We start from the raw sequence: 21,067 nt of genomic DNA, 5'->3' as shown, positions 1-21,067 counted from the left end.
ACATTCCACTCCACATTCCATTCCACAATCCATTCCACATTCCATGCCACATTCCATTCCATTCCATACCCCAGTCCATTCCACATTCCATTCCATTCCACATTCCATTCCACTTTCCACTCCAATCCATTCCACATTCCATTCCATTCCATTCCACATTCCTTTACACATTTCATTTCCTTCCATTCCACATTCCATTCCACATTCCATTCCACATTCCATTCCATTCCATTCCATATTCCATTCCATATTCCATTCCTTTCCATTCCACGTTCCTTTCCATTACATTCCATTTCATTCCACATTTCATTCCATTCCCCTACACCATCCATTCCACATTCCATTAAAATCCATTCCACATTCTATTCCACATTCCATTCCATTCAATTCCTTTCCACATTCCATTCCCTTGTATTCCACCTTCCATTCGATTCCACTTTCTATTCCACATTGCATTCCATTCCATTCCACATTCCATTCTAAGTTCCATTCCATTCCATTCCACATTCCATTCCATTTCATTCCACATTGCATTCCATTCCATTCCACATTCCATTCTACATTCCATTCCATTCCATTCCTCTTTCCATTCCATTCCATTCCACATTCCATTCCATTCCAATCTATTCCACTCCATTCGGCATTCCATCCCATTCCATTCCTCATTCTTTCCACATTCCATGCCATTCTATTATACATTTCATTCCACATTCATCTGCATTACATTTCACATTCATACCATTCCAATCCATTCCATTCCGTTCCACATTCCATTCCATTTCATTGCTTTCCATTCCACATTCCAATCTGTTCCATTCCACATTCCATTCCACTCCATTTCACATTCCCTTAAATTCCATTCCATTCCATTCCACATTCCCTTCCAATTGCATTTCACGTTCCATTCCAATTTCCATTCCCCGTTCCATTCCACGTTCCATTCCACATTTCATTCCATTCCACACTCCTTTCCATTGAATTCCACGTTGCATTCCACTCCGTTCCATTCCACATTGCATTCGATTCCACTCAATATTCCATTCCATTCCACATTCCATTCCATTCCACATTCCATTCCTTTCCATTCCACATTCCATTCCATTCCAAATTCCATTGCACATTCCATTTCATTCCAAATTCTATTGCACATTCCATTTCATTCCATTCCACATTGCACTTCATTGAATTCCACATTCCTTTCGACATTCCCTTCCACATTACATTCCATGCCGTTCCATGTTGCACTTCAATTCATTCCTTTCCACTTTCCATTCCATTCCATTCCACCTTCCATTCCATTCCATTCCACTTTCGATTCCACATTCCACTCCACATTTTACTTAATTCCATTCCACATTCCATTCCACATTCCATTCCAAATTCCATTCCATGTCATTCCACATTGCACTACGTTCTATTCCTTTCCACATTCCATTGTATTCCATTCCATGTTCCCTTCCATACCATTACACGTACATTTCCACATTCGATTCCACATTCAATTCCACATTCCATTCCATTCCATTCCACATTCCTTTCCATTCCTTTCCATATTCCATTCCACATTCCATTTCAATCCATTCCACATTACATTCCACATTACATTCCTTTCCATTCCACTTTCCATTCCATTCCATTCCATTCCACATTCCACTCCGTTCCATTCCACATTCCATTCCACATTCCATTCCATTCCATTCCATTCCGCATTCCTATCCATTCCTTTCCACATTCCATTCCAGATTCCAATCCACATTCCATTCCATTCCATTCCACATTGCATTCCACATTCCATTCCATTCCATTCCATTCCATTCCATTCCATTCTATTCCCTTCCATATTCCATTCCATCTCACTCCTTTCCATTGCAAATTCCCTTCAATTCCACATACTATTCCACATTCCATTCCATTCAATTCCACATTCGATTCCACATTATTTTCCTTTCCGTTCCACATCTCATTGCATTCCTTTCCTCATTGCATTCCATTCCATTCCGCATTGCCTTCCATTCCATTCCACGTTGCTTTCCTTTCCATTCCACATTACATTCCAAATTCAATTCCATTCCAATCCACGTTCTCTTCCACATTCCATTCCATTCTATTCTGCATTCCATTCCATTCCATTCCATTCCACATTCCATTCCACTTTCCATTGCACATTCCATTCCACGTTCCATTCCACGTTCATTTCCATGTTCCATTTCACATTCCATTCCACCATCCATTCCGTTCCATTCCACATTGCATTCCACATTCCATTCTACGTTCCATTGCATTCCATTCCACATTCCATTCCACATTGCATTACATTCAGTTCTACATTCCATTCCACATTCCACTCCACGTTCCATTCCAAGTTCCATTCCATTCCATTCCACATTCCATTCCACATTCCATTTCATTCCATTCCACATTCCATTCCACATTCCACTCAACGTTCCATTTCAAATTCCATTCCATTCCATTCCACATTCCATTTCATTCCATTGCACATTGCATTCCACATTGCATTCCATTCCATTCCACGTTCCATTGCACATTCCATTACATTCCATTCCACATTCCATTTCATTCCATTCCATCCCATATTCCACTCCATTTCATTCAAACTTCCTTCCTATTGCATTCCACATTGCATTTCATTCCAATTCACGTTCCATTCCACTTTCCATTACACATTCTATTCGACGTTCCATTCCACTTTCCACTACATGTTCCAGTCCATTCCATTCCACGTTCCATTCCACGTTTCATTCCACTTTCCATTCCACTTTCCATTCCAGTTTACGTTCCTCATTCTATCCCATTCCATTCCACATTCCAATCCTTTCCATTCCACATTCCACTCCGTTCCATTCCACATTCCGTTCCACATTCCATTCCATTCCTTTTCATTCCGCATTCCTATCCATTTCATTTCACATTCCATTCCATTCCTTTTCACATTCCATTCCATTCCATACCACATTCCATTGCATTCCATTTCACAACCCAATCCATTCCATTCCACATTCCATTCCAGATTGCATTCCACGTTCCATTGTATTCCATTCCACACTGCATTCCTCATTCCATTCCCTTCCTTTCCACTTTCGATTCTACATTCCATTGCATTCCATTCCATTTCACTGTCCACTCCTTTCCACTCAGCATTACATTCCACATTCCAATCCATACTAAATTCCACATTCCATTCCAATCCATTCCACCGTCCACTTCATAACATTCCAGACCACATTCCATTCTAATGCATTCCACATTCCATTCCACATTCCATTCCATATTCCATTCCACTTCCGTTCCATGTTCCATTCCAGTTTCCATTCCAGTTTTCATTCCATTGCATTCCACATGGCATTCCACTTTCCATTTCATTCCTTTCCGCATTCCATTCCACATTCCATTCCATTCCAAATTCCTTTCCAATCCTTTCCACATTCCCTTCAATTCCATTCATTTCCATTGCACATTCCATTCCACATTGCATTCCATTCCCTTCCACATTCCATTCCACGGTCCATTACACGTTCCATTCCACGTTAAATTCCATTCCACTCAACATTCCTTTCCACTTTGCACTCCGTTGCATTCCACATTGCATTCCGCATTCCATTCCATTCCATTCCACATTCCATTACGTTCCATTCCACATTCCAATCCATTCAATTCCACACTATATTGCCTTACATCCCATTCCACTACACATTCCATTCCATTCAATTCCATTGCACATTCAATTCCATTCCATTCCACAATATATTCCATTCCATTTTATGTTCCATTCCATTCCACTCCACTTTCCATTCAATTCCATTCCATATTCCATTCCATTCCATTTCATTCCAGTCCACATTCCATTCCATTCCATATTCCATTCCATTCCATTCCTTGCCATATTCCATTCAATTCCATTCCACATTCCATTCCATTCCGTTTCACATTACATTCCATTCCAGTCCTCATTCCATTCCACATTCCATTCCATAACATTCAACATTCCATTTCACATTCCGTTCCATTCCATTGCACATTGAATTCCACATTCCATTCCAGATTCAATTACATTGCATTCCACATTCCAATCCATTCAATTCCACACTATATTGCATTACATCCCATTCCACTACACATTCCATTCCATTCAATTCCATTGCACATTCAATTCCATTCCATTCCACAATATATTCCATTCCATTTTATGTTCCATTCCATTCCACTCCACTTTCCATTCAATTCCATTCCATATTCCATTCCATTCCATTTCATTCCAGTCCACATTCCATTCCATTCCATATTCCATTCCATTCCATTCCTTTCCATATTCCATTCAATTCCATTCCACATTCCATTCCATTCCGTTTCACATTACATTCCATTCCAGTCCACATTCCATTCCATTCCATTCCACATTCCATTCCATAACATTCAACATTCCATTTCACATTCCGTTCCATTCCATTGCACATTGAATTCCACATTCCATTCCAGATTGAATTACTTTGCATTCCACATTCCATTCCACATTCAATTACATTGCATTCCACATTCCATTCCACATTCCATTCCACATTCCATTTCAAATCCCATTCCATTCTATTCCACATTCTATTCCGTATTCCATTCAACTCCACTTCACTTTCCAATACTTTCCATTCCATTGCACATTCAGTTGAAATCCATTCCACTTTCCATTCCATTCAATTGCACTTTTAATTCCACATTCCATTCCACATTCCATTCCATTCCATTCCACATTCCATTACACATTCCATTCCACATTGTATTCCAGATTTCATTCCATTTTTTTCCACATTCCATTCCCCCTTCTGCTCAATTACATTTCACATTCCATTCCATTGCATTCCACCTTCCATTCTACATTCCATTCCACATTCCTTTCAATTATATGACCCTTTCCATTCCTCATTCCATTCAATTCCTTTTCACATTTCATTCCATTCTATTCCACCTTCATTTGCATTCCATTGCACATTCCATTCCATCACATTGCAAAACAATTCCACGTTTCATTCCAACCATTCCACATTCAATTCCACATTCCATTTCACATTCCATTCCCTTCTATTCCATATTCCATTCCGCATTACATTCAATTGCCTTTCACATTCCATTGCATTCCTTTCCATACCATATTCAATTGCATTCCATTCCATATCGCATTCCATTCTATTCCATTCCAAATTCCATTCTATACCATTCCACATTCCTTTCAATTCCGTTCCGCACTCCATTCCATTCAATACTGGGTTTCATTCTGTTCCATTCCATTCCATTCCTTTCCACATTCCATTTCATTCCATGAAACTTTCCATTCCATTCCATTACATTCCATTCCATATTCCATTCCATTCCATTCCGTTCAATTACACATTCCTTTCCATTCCCCATTCCATTCCATTCCATTACACGTTCCATTCCACATTCCATTCCATTCCATTTCACATTTCATTAAATTCCATTCCACAGTGCATTCCACTACATTCCACGCTGCATTCCATTCCATTCCACATTCCATTCCAAATTTCATTCCATTCTAATCCACATTCCATTTCACATTCCATTCCATATTCCATTGCACTGCACATTTCTTTCCATATTCAATTCCATTCTATTCCATTCCAAATTCCATTCTGTTCCTTTCCACATTCCATTCCATTCCATTCCACATTTCATTCCACATTCCCTTCCATTCCATTCCACATTCCTTTCCTTTCCGTTCCATTCCATTCCACATTACATTCCACATTCCCTTCCATTCCATTCCACTTTCCATTCTTTCCATTCCATTCCATTCCATATTCCCCTCCATTCCATTCCACATTCCATTCCATTCCATTCCATTCCGCATTCCATTCCACATTCCATTCCATTCCATTCCATTACACATTGCATTGCGCTTTCCATTCTACATTCCATTCCATTCCATTGCACATTGCATTACATATTCCATTCCATTCCATTCCACATTCAAATCCACATTCCATTCCATTCCACATTCCCTTCCACATTCCATTCCACTTTCCATTCCACATTCCATTCCATTCCATTCCACATTTAATTCCACATTCCATTCCGTTTCATTCCACATTCCTTTCCACATTCCATTCCACATTCCACTCCATCCCATTCCACATTCCATTCCACAAACCATTCCATTCCATTCCACATTCCATTGCATTCCATTCCACATTCTATTCCATTCGTTTCCATTCCATTCCTTTCCACATTCCATTCCATTCCATTCCATTCTGCAATCCATTCCACTCCATTCCACTTTCGATTCCATTGTATTCCACTTTCCATTCTACATTCCTTTCCATTGTTTTCCATATTCCATTCCATTGCATTCCAAATTCCTTTGAATTCCATTACACATTCCATTGCATTTCATGTTCTATTCCATTCCATACCATTCCAAATCACATTCAATTCTACTACATTCCACATTCCTTACGTTTGTTTTCCAAATTCCATTCCTCATTGCATTCCACTTTCCATTCTACATTCCATTCCACATTCCGTTCCATTCCATCCCACGTTCCACTGCATTCCTTTCCATTCCGAATTCCATTCCATTGCATTCCTTTCCATATTCCATTCCATTCCTTTCCACATTCCATTCCATTCCATTCCAATTTCCATTGCACATTCCAATCCATTCCATTCCACATTACATTCAATTCCATTCGACATTCCATTCCTTTCCAATCCATGTTCCATTCCACATTCCATTCCATTCCATTCTACACTCAATTCCATTCCGTTGCATTCTATTCCATATTCCATTAGATTCAATTCCACATTCCATTTCATTCCATTCCACCTTCTATTCCTTTCCATTCCATGTTCCATTCCACTTTAAATTAAATTCTGTTCCACACTCCATTACACATTAACTTACATTCTATTCTACATTCCATTCCGTTTCATTCCGTTCCACCCCACATTCCATTCCATTCCATTCTGCCTTCCGTTCCATTCCATTCCATGTTCCATTCCATTCCATTCTACTTTCCATTCCAGATTTCATTCCATTCCATTCCTCATTCCATTCCACTTTATTCCATATTCCATTCCATTCCATTCCACATTGCATTCTATTCCATTCCACATTCCATTCCTTTCCACATTCCATTCCATTCCATTCCATTCCTTTCCACATTCCATTATGCAGATCATCCTATTCCATTTCATTCCATTCCATTCTACATTCCATTCCATTCCACATTCCATTCCATTCCACTCCACCTTCAGTTGCATTCAATTCCACATTCCATTTCATTCCATTCCACATTCCATTCCAGACTCCATACCACATTCCGTTCCTCTTTTCATTCTATGCCATTCCGTTGCACATTCCATTCAACATCCCATTCCGTTCCTTTCCATTCCATTCCACATTCCATTCTATTCCATTCCACATTCCATTCCATTCCATTCCACATTCCATTGCATTCCATTCCACATTCCTTTCCATTCCATTTAACATTCCATTCCATTCCATTCAATTGAACATTCCATTCAATACCATTCCACATTCCACTCCATTCCCTTCTATTCAATTCCATTCCGAATTCCATTCCACATTACATTCCATTGCATTCCACATTCCATTCCACATTACATTCCATTTCATTCAACATTCTATTCCATTCCACTAACCATTCCATTCCATTTCACATTCCTTTCCATTCCATTGCATTCCACATTCCATTCCATTCCATTCCACATTCTATTCCATTTCATTTCACATTCTTTTCCATTCCATTCCATTCCACGTTCCACTTCATTCCATTCCACATTTAATTCCTTTCCATTCTACATTCCATTCCATTCCATTACATTCCACATTCAATTCTATATTCCATTCCATTTCATTCCACATTCCATTCCACATTCCAATCCATTCAATTCCACATTCTGTTCTATTCCATTCCAGATTCCATTCAATTCGCATTCCATTCCATTCTGTTCCACATTCCATTCTATTCCATTCCACATTCTATTATATTCCATTTCACATTCCGTTCCATTCCATACCACATTCCATTTCTTTCACATTCCATTCCATTGCATTCAACCTTCCATTCCCTTCCATCCCACATTCCCTTCCCTTCCATCCCACATTCCCTTCCCTTCCATTCCACACCTCATTCCATTCCATTCCACATTCCATTCCATTCCATTTCATTTCATTCCATATTTCATTCCATTCCACATTTCATTCCATTCCATTGCATTCCGTTCAACTTTCTCTTCCATTCCATTCCACATTCCATTCCATTCCATTCCAAATTCGATTCCATTCCATTTCACATTCGATTAAATTCCATTCCATATTCCATTACATTCCATTGCATTCCATTTAATTTCACATTCCATTCCATTCCATTCCATTCCACAGGGCCTTTCACATTGCATTCCACATTCCTTTCCATTCCATTCCATTCCATTTCACATTCCATTCCATTCCATATTCCGTTACACATTCCATTCCACATTCCTTTCCATTCCGTTACACATTCCATTACACATTCTATTCCATTTCATTCCATTCTTTTACACATTCCATTACGCATTCTATTCCATTTCATTCCATTCCATTACACCTTCCGTTACACATTCCATTCCGTTCCACATTACATTGCACATTCCTTTCAATTCCATTCCATTCCACATTCAATTCCTATCCATTACCCATTCCATTCAATTCCATTCCATTCCATTCCACATTCCAATCCTTTCCGATCCATTCCATTCCTTTGCTCATTCCATTCTAGTTTCCATTCCACATTCCATTCCATGTTCCATTCCATTCCATTCAACATTGCATTCGCTTCTATTCCACATTCCATTCCATTACATTGCATTGCATTCCATCCAAATTTCCATTCCTTTCGAATCCACATTCCATTCCAATCCATTCCATTCCTTTCAACTTTACGTTCCATACTTTCCACATTCCGTTCCATTCGCTTTCCACTCCATTCCATTCCATTCCACATGCCATTCCTTTCCTTTCCATTCCATTCCACATTTCATTCCATTCCATTCCACATGCCATTCCTTTCCATTCCATTCCATTGCACGTTTCATTCCATTCCATTCCACATTCCATTTCATTCCATTCCTTTCCATTCCACATTCCATTCCATTACTTCACATTCCATTCCACATTGCATTCCACATACCATTGCATTCCATTCCATATTCCGCTCCATTCCTTTCTATTCCGTATTCCATTCCACATTCCTTTGCACATTCCATTCCATTCCATTCCACATTCCTTTCCATATTCTGTTCCTTTCCATTCCACATTCCGTTCCATTACATTCCACATAGCATTCAACATTACATTCCATTCCACATTCCCTTCCGCATTCCATTCCATTCCATTCCATTCCATATTGCATGCCATTCATTCCACATTCCATTCCCTTCCAATCCACATTCCATTCCATTCCGATCCACATTCCATTCCATTCCACATTCCATTCCATTACATTCCATCTTCCATGCAATTCCATTCCATTCCATTACAGGTTGCTTTCCACATTCCAGTGCTCATTCTATTCCATTCCATTCCAAATTCCATCAGTGTTCATTCCATTCCATTCCATTCCAAATTCCATTCCACGTTCCATTCCACTCCCTTCCACATTGATTCTATTACATTCCACATTCCATTCCATTCCACATTCCATTGCATTCCTTTCCAAATTCCATTTCACTCCACATTCCATTCCACATTCCATTACCTTCAATTCCACATTCCATTACACATTCTATTCCATTACATTTCCCATTCCACTCCACATTCTATTCCATTTCACATCCCATTACACATCCGATTCCATTCCCTTCCATTCCATTCCATTCCATTCCCTTCCACATTCCATTCCATTCCCTTCCACATTCCATTCCATTCCATTCCATTCCAATCCATTTCATTCCATTCCATTCCATTGCACAATTCTTTCTATTCCATTCCACATTCCATTCCCTATTCCATTCCTTTCCATTCCACATTCCATTCCATTCCATTACATTCCACAATATATTTCACTCTGCATTGCGCGTTCAATGCCATTCCATTCCACCTTCGATTCCACCTTAAATTCCATTCCATTCCACATTCCATTCCATTCCATTCCACTTTCCTTTCCATTCCACATTCCATTGCTAGCCGTTCCATTCCATTCCACATTCCTTTAAATTCCAATCCATTCGAGTCCACATTCCATTCCATTCCATTCCTTTCCACTTTTCTTTCCATTGCATTGCAAATTCCATTCTATTACAATCAATATTCCATTCCATTCCATACCATGTTCCATTGAATTCGATTCCACTTTCCATTCCATTCCTTTCCACGTTCCATTCTAATTTCCATTCCATTCCTTTCCACATTCCATTCCATTCCACATTCCATTCCATGCCACTGCGCATTCCTTTCCATTCCATGCCACATTCCATTCTGTTCCTTGCCACATTCCATTTCATTCCATTCCATTCCATTTCACGTTCCATTCCATTCCATACCAGGTTTCCTTCTATATCATTGCACTTTCCATACGATGTTTGATTCCACATTCCTTTCCATTTCATTCCACTTTCCATTACATTCCATTGCACATCCGATTCCATTCCATTGCACATCCCATTCCAAATTCCGTTCCATTCCATTCCATTACATATTCCTTTACATTCCATTCCATTCCATTCGAGATTCCATTCCCCTTTCCATTCCGTATCATTCCACATTTCAGTCCACATTCCTTTCCATTCCCTTCCGCTTTCCTTTCCATATTCCTTTCCATTCCACATTACTTTCCATTCCACTTTCCATTCCATGCCATTCCACATTCCATTGCATTCTATTCCAGCATCGATTGGATTCCATTCCACATCCCATTCCATTGAATTCTATATTCCCTTCCATTCCAAATTCCATTCAATTCCACGTTCCATTCCATTCCATTCTGTTCCACTTTCCATTCCATTCCATTCCATTCCACTTTAGATTCCAATCCATTCCACGTTCCATTTCATTCCATTCAAAGTTCCATTGCACTTTTCATTCCATTCAATTCCATATTCCGTTCCTTTCCATTCCACATTCCATTCCGTTCCATTCCACATTCCATTCCACTTTCCATTACACAGCATTCCACATTCCATTCCACCTTCCATTCCATGAGATTCGAAATTCAATTCCTCATTCCATTCCTTTCCATTCCACATTCCATTCCACATTCCATTCCATTATATTCCACATTCCATTCCGCATTCCATTACATTCCATTCCATATTCGCTGACAGATTCTATTCCACGTTCCTTTCCATTCTATTCCACATTGAATTCCACATTCCATTCCACGTTCCATTCCATTCTATTCCACATTCAATTCCACATTCCATTCCAGTCGATTCCATTCCACGTTCTATTCCAATCCTTTCCACATTCCATTCCTTTCCATTCCATTTGCCATTCAATTCCATTCCATTCCTTTCCACATTCCATTGCACATTCCTTTCCATTTAAATACGGATTCCATTCAACATTCCATTCCATGCGATTCCATATTACATTCCATTCCATGTGATATTCCATTCCATTCCATTCCACATTCCATTCCATTCCACATTCCATTAGATTTCACATTCCATTGCACTCCATTGCATTCCACATTCCATTCCAGTCCATTCAAGTTTCCATTCCATTCAATTACAAATTCCATTCCATTGCATTCCATTTTCCATTCCATTGCATTCCACATTCCCATCCATTCCATTCCACCTTACATTCAATTCCTTTCCATTCCATTCCTCATTCCTTTCTACATTCCATTCAATTCCATTAAACATTCCATTTCATATTCCATTCCATTCCATTCCACATTCCATTCCATTCCATTCCACATTCCATTCCATGGCATTCGGCATTACGTTCCATTCCATGCCACATTCCATTCCAGATTCAATTCCATTCGTTTCCGTACCACATTCCATTCCACCTTGCATTCCAATCCATTCTACATTCCATTCCTTTACATTCCACATTCAATTCCAGATACCATTCCATTCTTTTCCATTCCATATTCCATTCCACATTCAATTCCATTCAATTCTACGTTCCATTCGATTCCATTCCACATTGCATTCCAATCCATTTCACATTCCATTCCTTCCCACATTCCTTTCCATTAGATTCCATTCAATTCCACATTCCATTCCATTCCATACCAAATTCCTTTCCATTCCTCATTGCATTCCACCTTCCATTCCAATCCATTCCACATTCACTTCCATTCCATTCCTCATTCTATTCCAATCCATTCCACATTCCATTCCATTCCATTCCACATTACACATTCCATTCCAAATTCCATTCCACCTTCCATTGCAAATTCCATTGCAAGTTCCTTTCCATATTCCATTCCACTCTACTCCACTTTCCATTCCATTCAATTCCACATTCCGTTTCACATTCCAATCCATTCCATGCCACCTTCCAAATCATTCCGTTCCTTATTCGTTTCCCCCTTCCATTCCATTCCATGATACCATAAAATACCTTCCATTCCTCATTCCTTTCCACATTCCATTCCATTGCTTTCGATTTTCCATTCCACATTCCATTCCATTCCATTCCACATTCCATTCCATATTCCATTCCTTCCCTTTCCACATTCCATTCCATTCCACTTTCCATTCGAATTTCCCTTCCATTCCATTCCATATTCATTTCCATTCAATTCCACATCCCATTCCATTCCGTTGCATTCCTTTCCCTTCCACATTCCCTTCCACTTTCCATTCCATTCCATTCCACATTCCATTCCAATCCATACAATATTCCATTCCATTTCATTCCATTCTATTCCTCCAACATTCCTTTCCACATTCCATTCCATTCCAATCCACAATCCATTCCATTTCCTTCCACATTCCATTTCATTCTATTACACATTGCATTCCACATTCCATTCCCTTCCATTCCACATTCTATTCCATGTCATTCCACGTTTAATTCCGCATTCAATTCCATGTCATTCCACATTCCATTCGATTCCATTCCACTCCAGTCCACATTCCATTCCATTCCACATTCCATTGCGTTGCATTACACTTTCCATTCCATTACAAATTCCATTCCTTTCCATTCCATTCAAGTCCACAGTCCATGCCATTCCATTCCATTCCACATTCCTTTCAATTGCATAACATCTTCCTATCCATTCCATTCCACATTCCATTACATTCTATGCCACTTTCCATTCCATTCCATTCTTAGGTTCCTTTCCGCGTTCCATTCCACGCTCCTTTCCACGTTCCATTCTATGTTCCATTCTATACCATTCTATTCCACATTCCATTCGATTCCTTTCCAGATTCCGTTGTACATTCTATTCGATTCTTTCCAGTTCGTATTCCATTCCATGTTCCATTCCACGTTCCATTCCACATTCCTTTCCATGTTCCATTCCGCTTTCCATTCCAAGTTTCTTTCCACTTTCCGTTGTGCGTTCCATTCAACATTCCGTTCCATTCCATTAAACATACCATTCTACATTCCATTTCAATCCATTACACTTTCAATTTGACATTCCATTCCATTACATTCCAAGTTCCATTCCACTTTCCATTCCTTTCCATTTCAGTCCATATTCCATTCCTTTCCATTCGATTCCACATTCCATTGCTTTCCATTCTTCATTCCATTATATTCCATTCCAAATTGCATTCCATTCCACATTGCATTCCATTCCATTTCAGAATCCATTCCATTCCACTTTCCATTCTATTCCACATTCCATTCCACATTCCCTTCCATTACATTCCACATTCCAATCCATTCCATTCCACATTCCATTCCATTCCTTCCCACATTCCACACTGAAATCCATGTTCCATTCCACGTTCCATTCCACGTTCCATTCCAAGATCCATTACATTGCATCCCATCTTCCATTCCACTTTCCATTCAATTATGTTTCACATTCCATTCCACATTCCATTCCATTCAATTCCACATTCCATTCAATTCAATTTGAAATTCCATTCCACATTCCTTTCCATTCCATTCCACATTACACACTCCATTCCACATTCTATTGCACGTTCCATTCCACCTTCCAGTCCACGTTCCATTCCATTGCATTCCACTTTCCATTCCACGTTCCATTCCAGTCCATCTGACATTCCTTCCATTCCATTCCACATTCCATTCCGTTCCATTCCACCTTCCGTTCCACATTTTATTCCAATCCATTCCATTCCATTCCACCATCATTTCCACTCCATTCCATATTCCATTCCAAATTCCATCCCTTTCCATTCCACATTCTTTTCCAAGTTGCATTACATTTCATTACACATTCCTATCCACATTCCATTCCACAATCCATTCCACAATCCATTCCATTCCATTCCATTCCACATTGCATTCCCCATTCAACTCCATTCCATTCCATTTCACATTCCATTCCATTGCATTCCACATTCCTTTCCATTCCATTACACATTCCATTCCATTCCATTCCACGTACTATTCCACGTTCCGTTCCACATTCCATGGCATTCCATTCTACATTCCATACCATTCCTTTCTACTTTCTATTCCACTTTCCATTCCAATGAATTCCACTTTCCATTCCACATTCCATTCCATTCCCGTACACCTTCCATTTCATTCCATTCCACATTCCATTCCACATTTCATTCCATTCCATTTTACATTCCATTCCACATTCCATTCCATTCCATTCTACATTTCATTCCACTTACCATTTCATTCCACTTTCCATTCCATTCCACTTTCCATTCCATTGCATTCCACATTTCATTCCACATTCCATTCCATTCCATTTCACAGTCCTTTCCACATTCCATTCCATTCCATTTCAATCCCTTCCATTCCACATTCCCTTCCATTCCATTCCATTCCGTTCGACATTCCATTCCAAATACCATTCGATTGCATTCCACATTCCATTCCATTCCATTCTACATTCCATTCCATTCCATTCCGCATTCCATTCCATTCCATTCCATTCCACATTCCATTCCATTCCATTACTCACTCCATTCCATTCCATTACACATTCCATTCCATTCCAGATTGCATTGCATTCCATTCGACATACAATTCCCTCCCATTCCACATTCCATTCCATTCCATTCCACATTCCATTCCATTCCTCATTTCATTGCATCCCATTCCATTCCATTCCATTCCATTCCATGTTAAATTCCATTCCATTCCACATTCCATTCCAGTCCATTCTAAGTTCCATTCCATTCCTCTCCACGTTCCATTACATTACATTCCACATTCCATTCCCTTCCATTCCACATTCCATTCCATTCCATTCCACATTCCTTTTGACTTTAAATTGCATTCCATTCCACATTCCTTTCCATTCCATTGCATTCCAGGCCACACTCCATTCCATTCTATTCCATTCCACATTCCATTCGATTCCATTCCATTCCACATTCCATTCCATACCATTCCACATTCCCTTCCGTTTCATTCCACATTCCATTCCATTGCATTCCACATTCCATTCCGTTCCATTCCAAATTCCATTCAATGCCATTCCAAATTCTATTCCAAATTCCATTGCATTCCATTCCACTTTTCATTCCATTCCTTATCATTCAATTACACATTCCTTTCCATTCCATACCATTCCATTCCATATTCTATTTCATTGCATTGAACATTTCTTTCCATTCCATTCAGTATTCCGTTCCATTCCATTTCACCTTCCATTCCATTCCATATCACGTTGCATTCCACGTTGCAATCCACAGTCCATTCCATTCCATTCCACATTCCATTCTACATTCCATTCCACATTTCATACAATTCCATTCCATTCCACATTCCATTCCACATTCCGTTAAATTCCACTCCAGTCCATATTGCATTCCCTTCCATTACACATTCCATTCCATTCGATTCTACAATCCATTGCATTCCATTCCATATTGCATTGCACTGGATTGCACATTCCATTCCATTACACATTCCATTCCATTCAATCCAATTCCACATTCCATTCCATTACACATTCTGTACAACATTCCATTAACTTCCATTCCACATTCTATTACATATTCAATTCCTTTCCATTCCACATTCCATTCAATTCCATTCAATTCCATTCCACGTTCCACTGAATTACGTTCCACTTTCCATTCCACATTTCATTTCATTCCATTCCATTCCACATTGCGTTCCCCATTCAATTCCATTCCATTCCATTTCAGATTCCATTCCATTGCATTCCACATTCCTTTCCATTCCATTCCACATTCCATTCCATTCCATTTCACATTCTGTTCTGCGTTATGTACCACATTCCATGCCATTCCGTTACACATTCCATTACACATTCTATTCCATTTCATTCCATTCCTTTACACATTCCATTACGCATGCCATTCCATTTCATTCCATTACATTACACATTCGGTTACACATTCCATTCCATTCCACATTACATTGCACATTCCATTCAATTCCATTCCATTCCACATTCCATTCCAATCCATTACACATTCCATTCAATTCCATTCCATTCCATTCCACATTCCATCCTTTCCCTTCCATTCCATTCCTTTGCTCATTCCATTCTAATTTCCATTCCACATTCCATTCCATATTCCATTCTATTCCATTCAACATTTCATTCGCTTCTATTCCACATTCCATTCCATTCCATTGCCTTGCATTCCATCCAAATTTCCATTCCTTTTGATTCCACATTCCATTCCAATCCATTCCATCCTTTGAACTTTACGTTCCATTTTTTCCACATTCCGTTCCATTCGCTTTCCACTCCATTCCATTCCATTCCACATGCCATTCCATTCCCTTCCATTCCATTCCACATTTCATTCCATTCCATTCCACATGCCATTCCATTCCATTCCATTGCACGTTTCACTCCATTCCATTCCACATGCCATTCCATTCCATTCCTTTCCATTCCACCTTCCATTCCATTACTTCACATTCCATTCCACATTGCATTCCACATTCCATTGCATTCGATTCCACATTCCGTTCCATTCCTTTCCATTACGTATTCCATTCCACATTCCTTTGCACATTCCATTCCATTCCATTCCACTTTCCTTTCCATAATCTGTTCCTTTCCATTCCACATTCCATTCCGTTATATTCCACATACCATTCCACATTACATTACATTCCACATTCCCTTCCACATTCCATTCCATTCCATTCCACTTTCCATTCCATTCCATTTCACATTCCATTCCATTCCATTCCATTCCATATTGCATACCATTCATTCCACATTCCATTCCCTTCCAATCCACATTCCATTCCATTCCGTTCCACATTCCATTCCATTCCACATTCCATTCCATTCCATTCAATTCTGCATTCCATTCCTTTCCATTCCACATTCCAAACTAAATTCTATTCCATTCCATACCATTCCACATTGTACTTCATGCCTTTCCACATTGCATTCCACATTCCGTTACATTTCATTCCACATTCCCTATGATTCCATTCCATTGCATTCCACATTTCATTCCATTCCTCTCACATTGCATTCCACATTCCATTCCATTCCATTTCACTTTCCATTCCTCATTCCATTCCATTCCATTCCTCTTTCCATACCATTCCATTCCACATTTGCATTCCTTTCCATTCCACATTGATTCTCTTCCATTCCACATTGATTCCCTTCCATTCCACATTCCATTCCAAATCCCATTCTATTCAGTTCCACATTCCATAACACTTTCCATTCTATTCCGTTCCACTTTCCATTCCACATTGCCTTCCCTTCCATTCCATACCACATTAGATTCCACTTTCCATTCCATTCCTTTTCATTCCAGACCACATTCCATTCCTTTCCATTCCATTCCTCATTCCATTCCATTCCATTCCTCATTCCATTCCATTCCATTCCATTCCACATTCCATTCCGCATTCCAATCCACATTCCATTCCATTCCATTCCTTTCCACATTCAATTCCATTCCATTCCACACTGCTTTTTGTTTCATTCCTCATTCCATTCCATTGCAGTCCACATTCATTTCCATTGCATTCCACATTCCATTCCATGCCAATCCACATTCCATTCCACATTCCATTGCATTCCATTACATTCTGGAATCCATTACACTGTATTCCCCATTCCATTGCATTCCATTCAATATTCCATTCCATTCCATTCCATTCCACGTTCCTTTCCATTCCATTCCACGTTCAATTCCATTCCATTTCACATTACATTCCTTTCCATTACACTTTCCATTTTACGTTGCATTGTGCATTCCATTAAACTTTCCATGCCATTCCATTCCACATTCCATTTCATTCCATTGCATTTGACATTCCATTCCACATTCCATTTGACATTCAATTCCACATTCCATTGCACTCTCTATTCCACGTTCCATTCCACATTTCCTGCCATTCCATTCCACATTCCATACCATTCCATTCCGCATTCCATTCCATTCAATTCCGTTCTGCATTCCATTCAACTTTCCATTCCATTCCAATCCACATCCCATTCCATTCCATTCCACATCCCATTCCATTCCATTCCTTTCCCTTCCACATTCCATTCCACATTCCGTTCCATTCCATTCCACATTCCATTAGATTCCATTACACATTCCATTCTACATTCCATTGCGATACCTTCCAAATTCCCTTCCATTCCATTCCTCATCCCATTCCATTCCATTACACATTCCATTCCATTCCTTTCCACATTACACATTCCGTTCCACTTTCCATTCCACCTTCCATTCCTTTCCATTCTACGTTCAATTCCACGTTCTATTCCATTCCATTCCACTTTCCATTCCACATTCCATTCCATTTCACCCGCCATTTTATTCCATTTCACATTCCATTCCAAATTTCCTTCCATTCCATTCCTTTCCCTTCCACATTCCATTACATATTCCATTTCATTCACTTCCAAATTCCATTCCATTTCATTCCACATTCCATTCCATTCCATTCCACATTCCATTGAGTTCCATTCCACATTCCATTCCATTCCATTCTACATTCCATTCCATTCCTCATTCCATTCCTTGCCATACCGTTGCATTCCTATCCACTCCATGTTCCGTTCCGTTCCATTCCATGCTGCATTCCATTCTATTCCAATTTGCATTCCACTCCATTCCACATTCCGTTTCATTCCATTCCACATTCAATTCCATTCCACACTCCGTTCCATTCCATTCCATACTCCGTTCCGTTCCATTCCATTGCATTCCACATTCCATTCCATTCCATTCCACTTTCCTTCTATTTAAATTTCACATTCAATACCATTCCATTCCACATTCATTTCTATTTAAATTTCACATTCAATTCCATTCCATTCCTTGCCACATTCCAGTTCATTCCATTCCACATTCCATTCCATGACGTTGCATATCATTCCACATTTCTTTCCATATTCCATTCCATTCCATTCCACATTCCATTCCATTCCATTCTACATTCGAGTACATTTCATTCCAAATTCCATTCCAGTCCATTCCACATTCCAGTCCATTCCACATTCCATTCCATTCCACATTCCTTTCCACTCCATTCCATTCCATTCTATGTCCCATTCCATTAAATTCCACATTCCATTGCAATCCATTCCACTTTCCAGTCCATTCCACAATCCGTTGTATTCCATTCCATTCCATTCCATTCCATATTCCATTCCATTCCGTTCCATTTCTCATTCCATTCCATTCCATATTCCTTTCCTTTCCATTCCATATTCAGTTCCACATTCCATTCCAATCCATTGCATATTCCATTACACATTCCATTCCACATTCCTTTCTATTCCGTTCCATTCCATTCCACTTTCCTTTCCACATACCACTTCATTCCATTCCACATTCCATTCCACGTTCCATTCCATTCCATTGTACATTCCGATGCATTCCTTTCCACGTTCCATTCCATTCCATTCCACGTTCCATTACATTCCATTTAAAATTCCATTCCATTCCATTCCATTCCACATACCATTACATATTCCATTCCATTTCATTCCATTCCATTCCACATTACATTAAAGAACCCATTCCTTTCTATTTTGCATTCCATTGCACGTTCCATTTCACTTTCCATTCCACGTTCTATTCCACGTTCCATTCCAGGTTCCATTCCATTCCATTCCTCTTTCCATTCCATTCCATTCCACATTCTATTCCATTCCATTCCACATTCCTTTCCAAATTCACGTTCAATTCCATTCCTTTCCAGTCCAGATTCCATTCCATTTCATTCCATTCCACCTTCCATTCCATTCCATTACACATTCCATTGCATTCCACATTCAATTCCATTCCATTCCACATTCAATTCAGTCCCATTCCTTTCCAAGTTCCGTTCCATGTTCCTTTCACATTCCATTACAAATCCCATTCCACGTTCCACACCATGTTCCATTCCATTCCATTCCACATTCCATTTTATTCCATTCCACATTCCATTCTATTCCATTCCACATTCCATTCCACATTACATTCAAATTTCCATTCCATTCAATTCCACATTCCATTCCATTCCATTCCACTTTCCATTCCATATTCCATTCCATTCCATTACACATTCCATTGCACATTCCATTCGATTTCATTCTACATTCCATTCCACTTTCCATAACATTCCAATCTATTCCTCATTCTATTGCATTCCATTCCACATTCCATTCCATAATCCATTCCATTCCATTGCATTCCTCCTTCTATTCCAATCCATCCACATTCCATTCCACATTCCGTTCCGTTCCATATTCTGTTCCATTCCATTCAAGTCCACATTCCATTCCATTCCATTCCATTCCAGTCCACGTTCAACTTCCACATTCCATTCCATTCCATTGCACATTCCATTACAGATTCCATGCCATTCCATTCCGCATTCAATTCCACATTCCATTCCATTGTATTCCATATTCCATTCCACTTTTCATTTCACATTCCATCTCATTCCATTCCA

Source organism: Pongo abelii, chromosome Y (genome assembly GCF_028885655.2).
Source record: "Pongo abelii isolate AG06213 chromosome Y, NHGRI_mPonAbe1-v2.0_pri, whole genome shotgun sequence".
Taxonomy (NCBI): Eukaryota; Metazoa; Chordata; class Mammalia; order Primates; family Hominidae; genus Pongo; species Pongo abelii.
The sequence above is the reverse complement of the archived record's forward strand: the minus strand, read 5'-3'. Positions refer to the sequence as shown.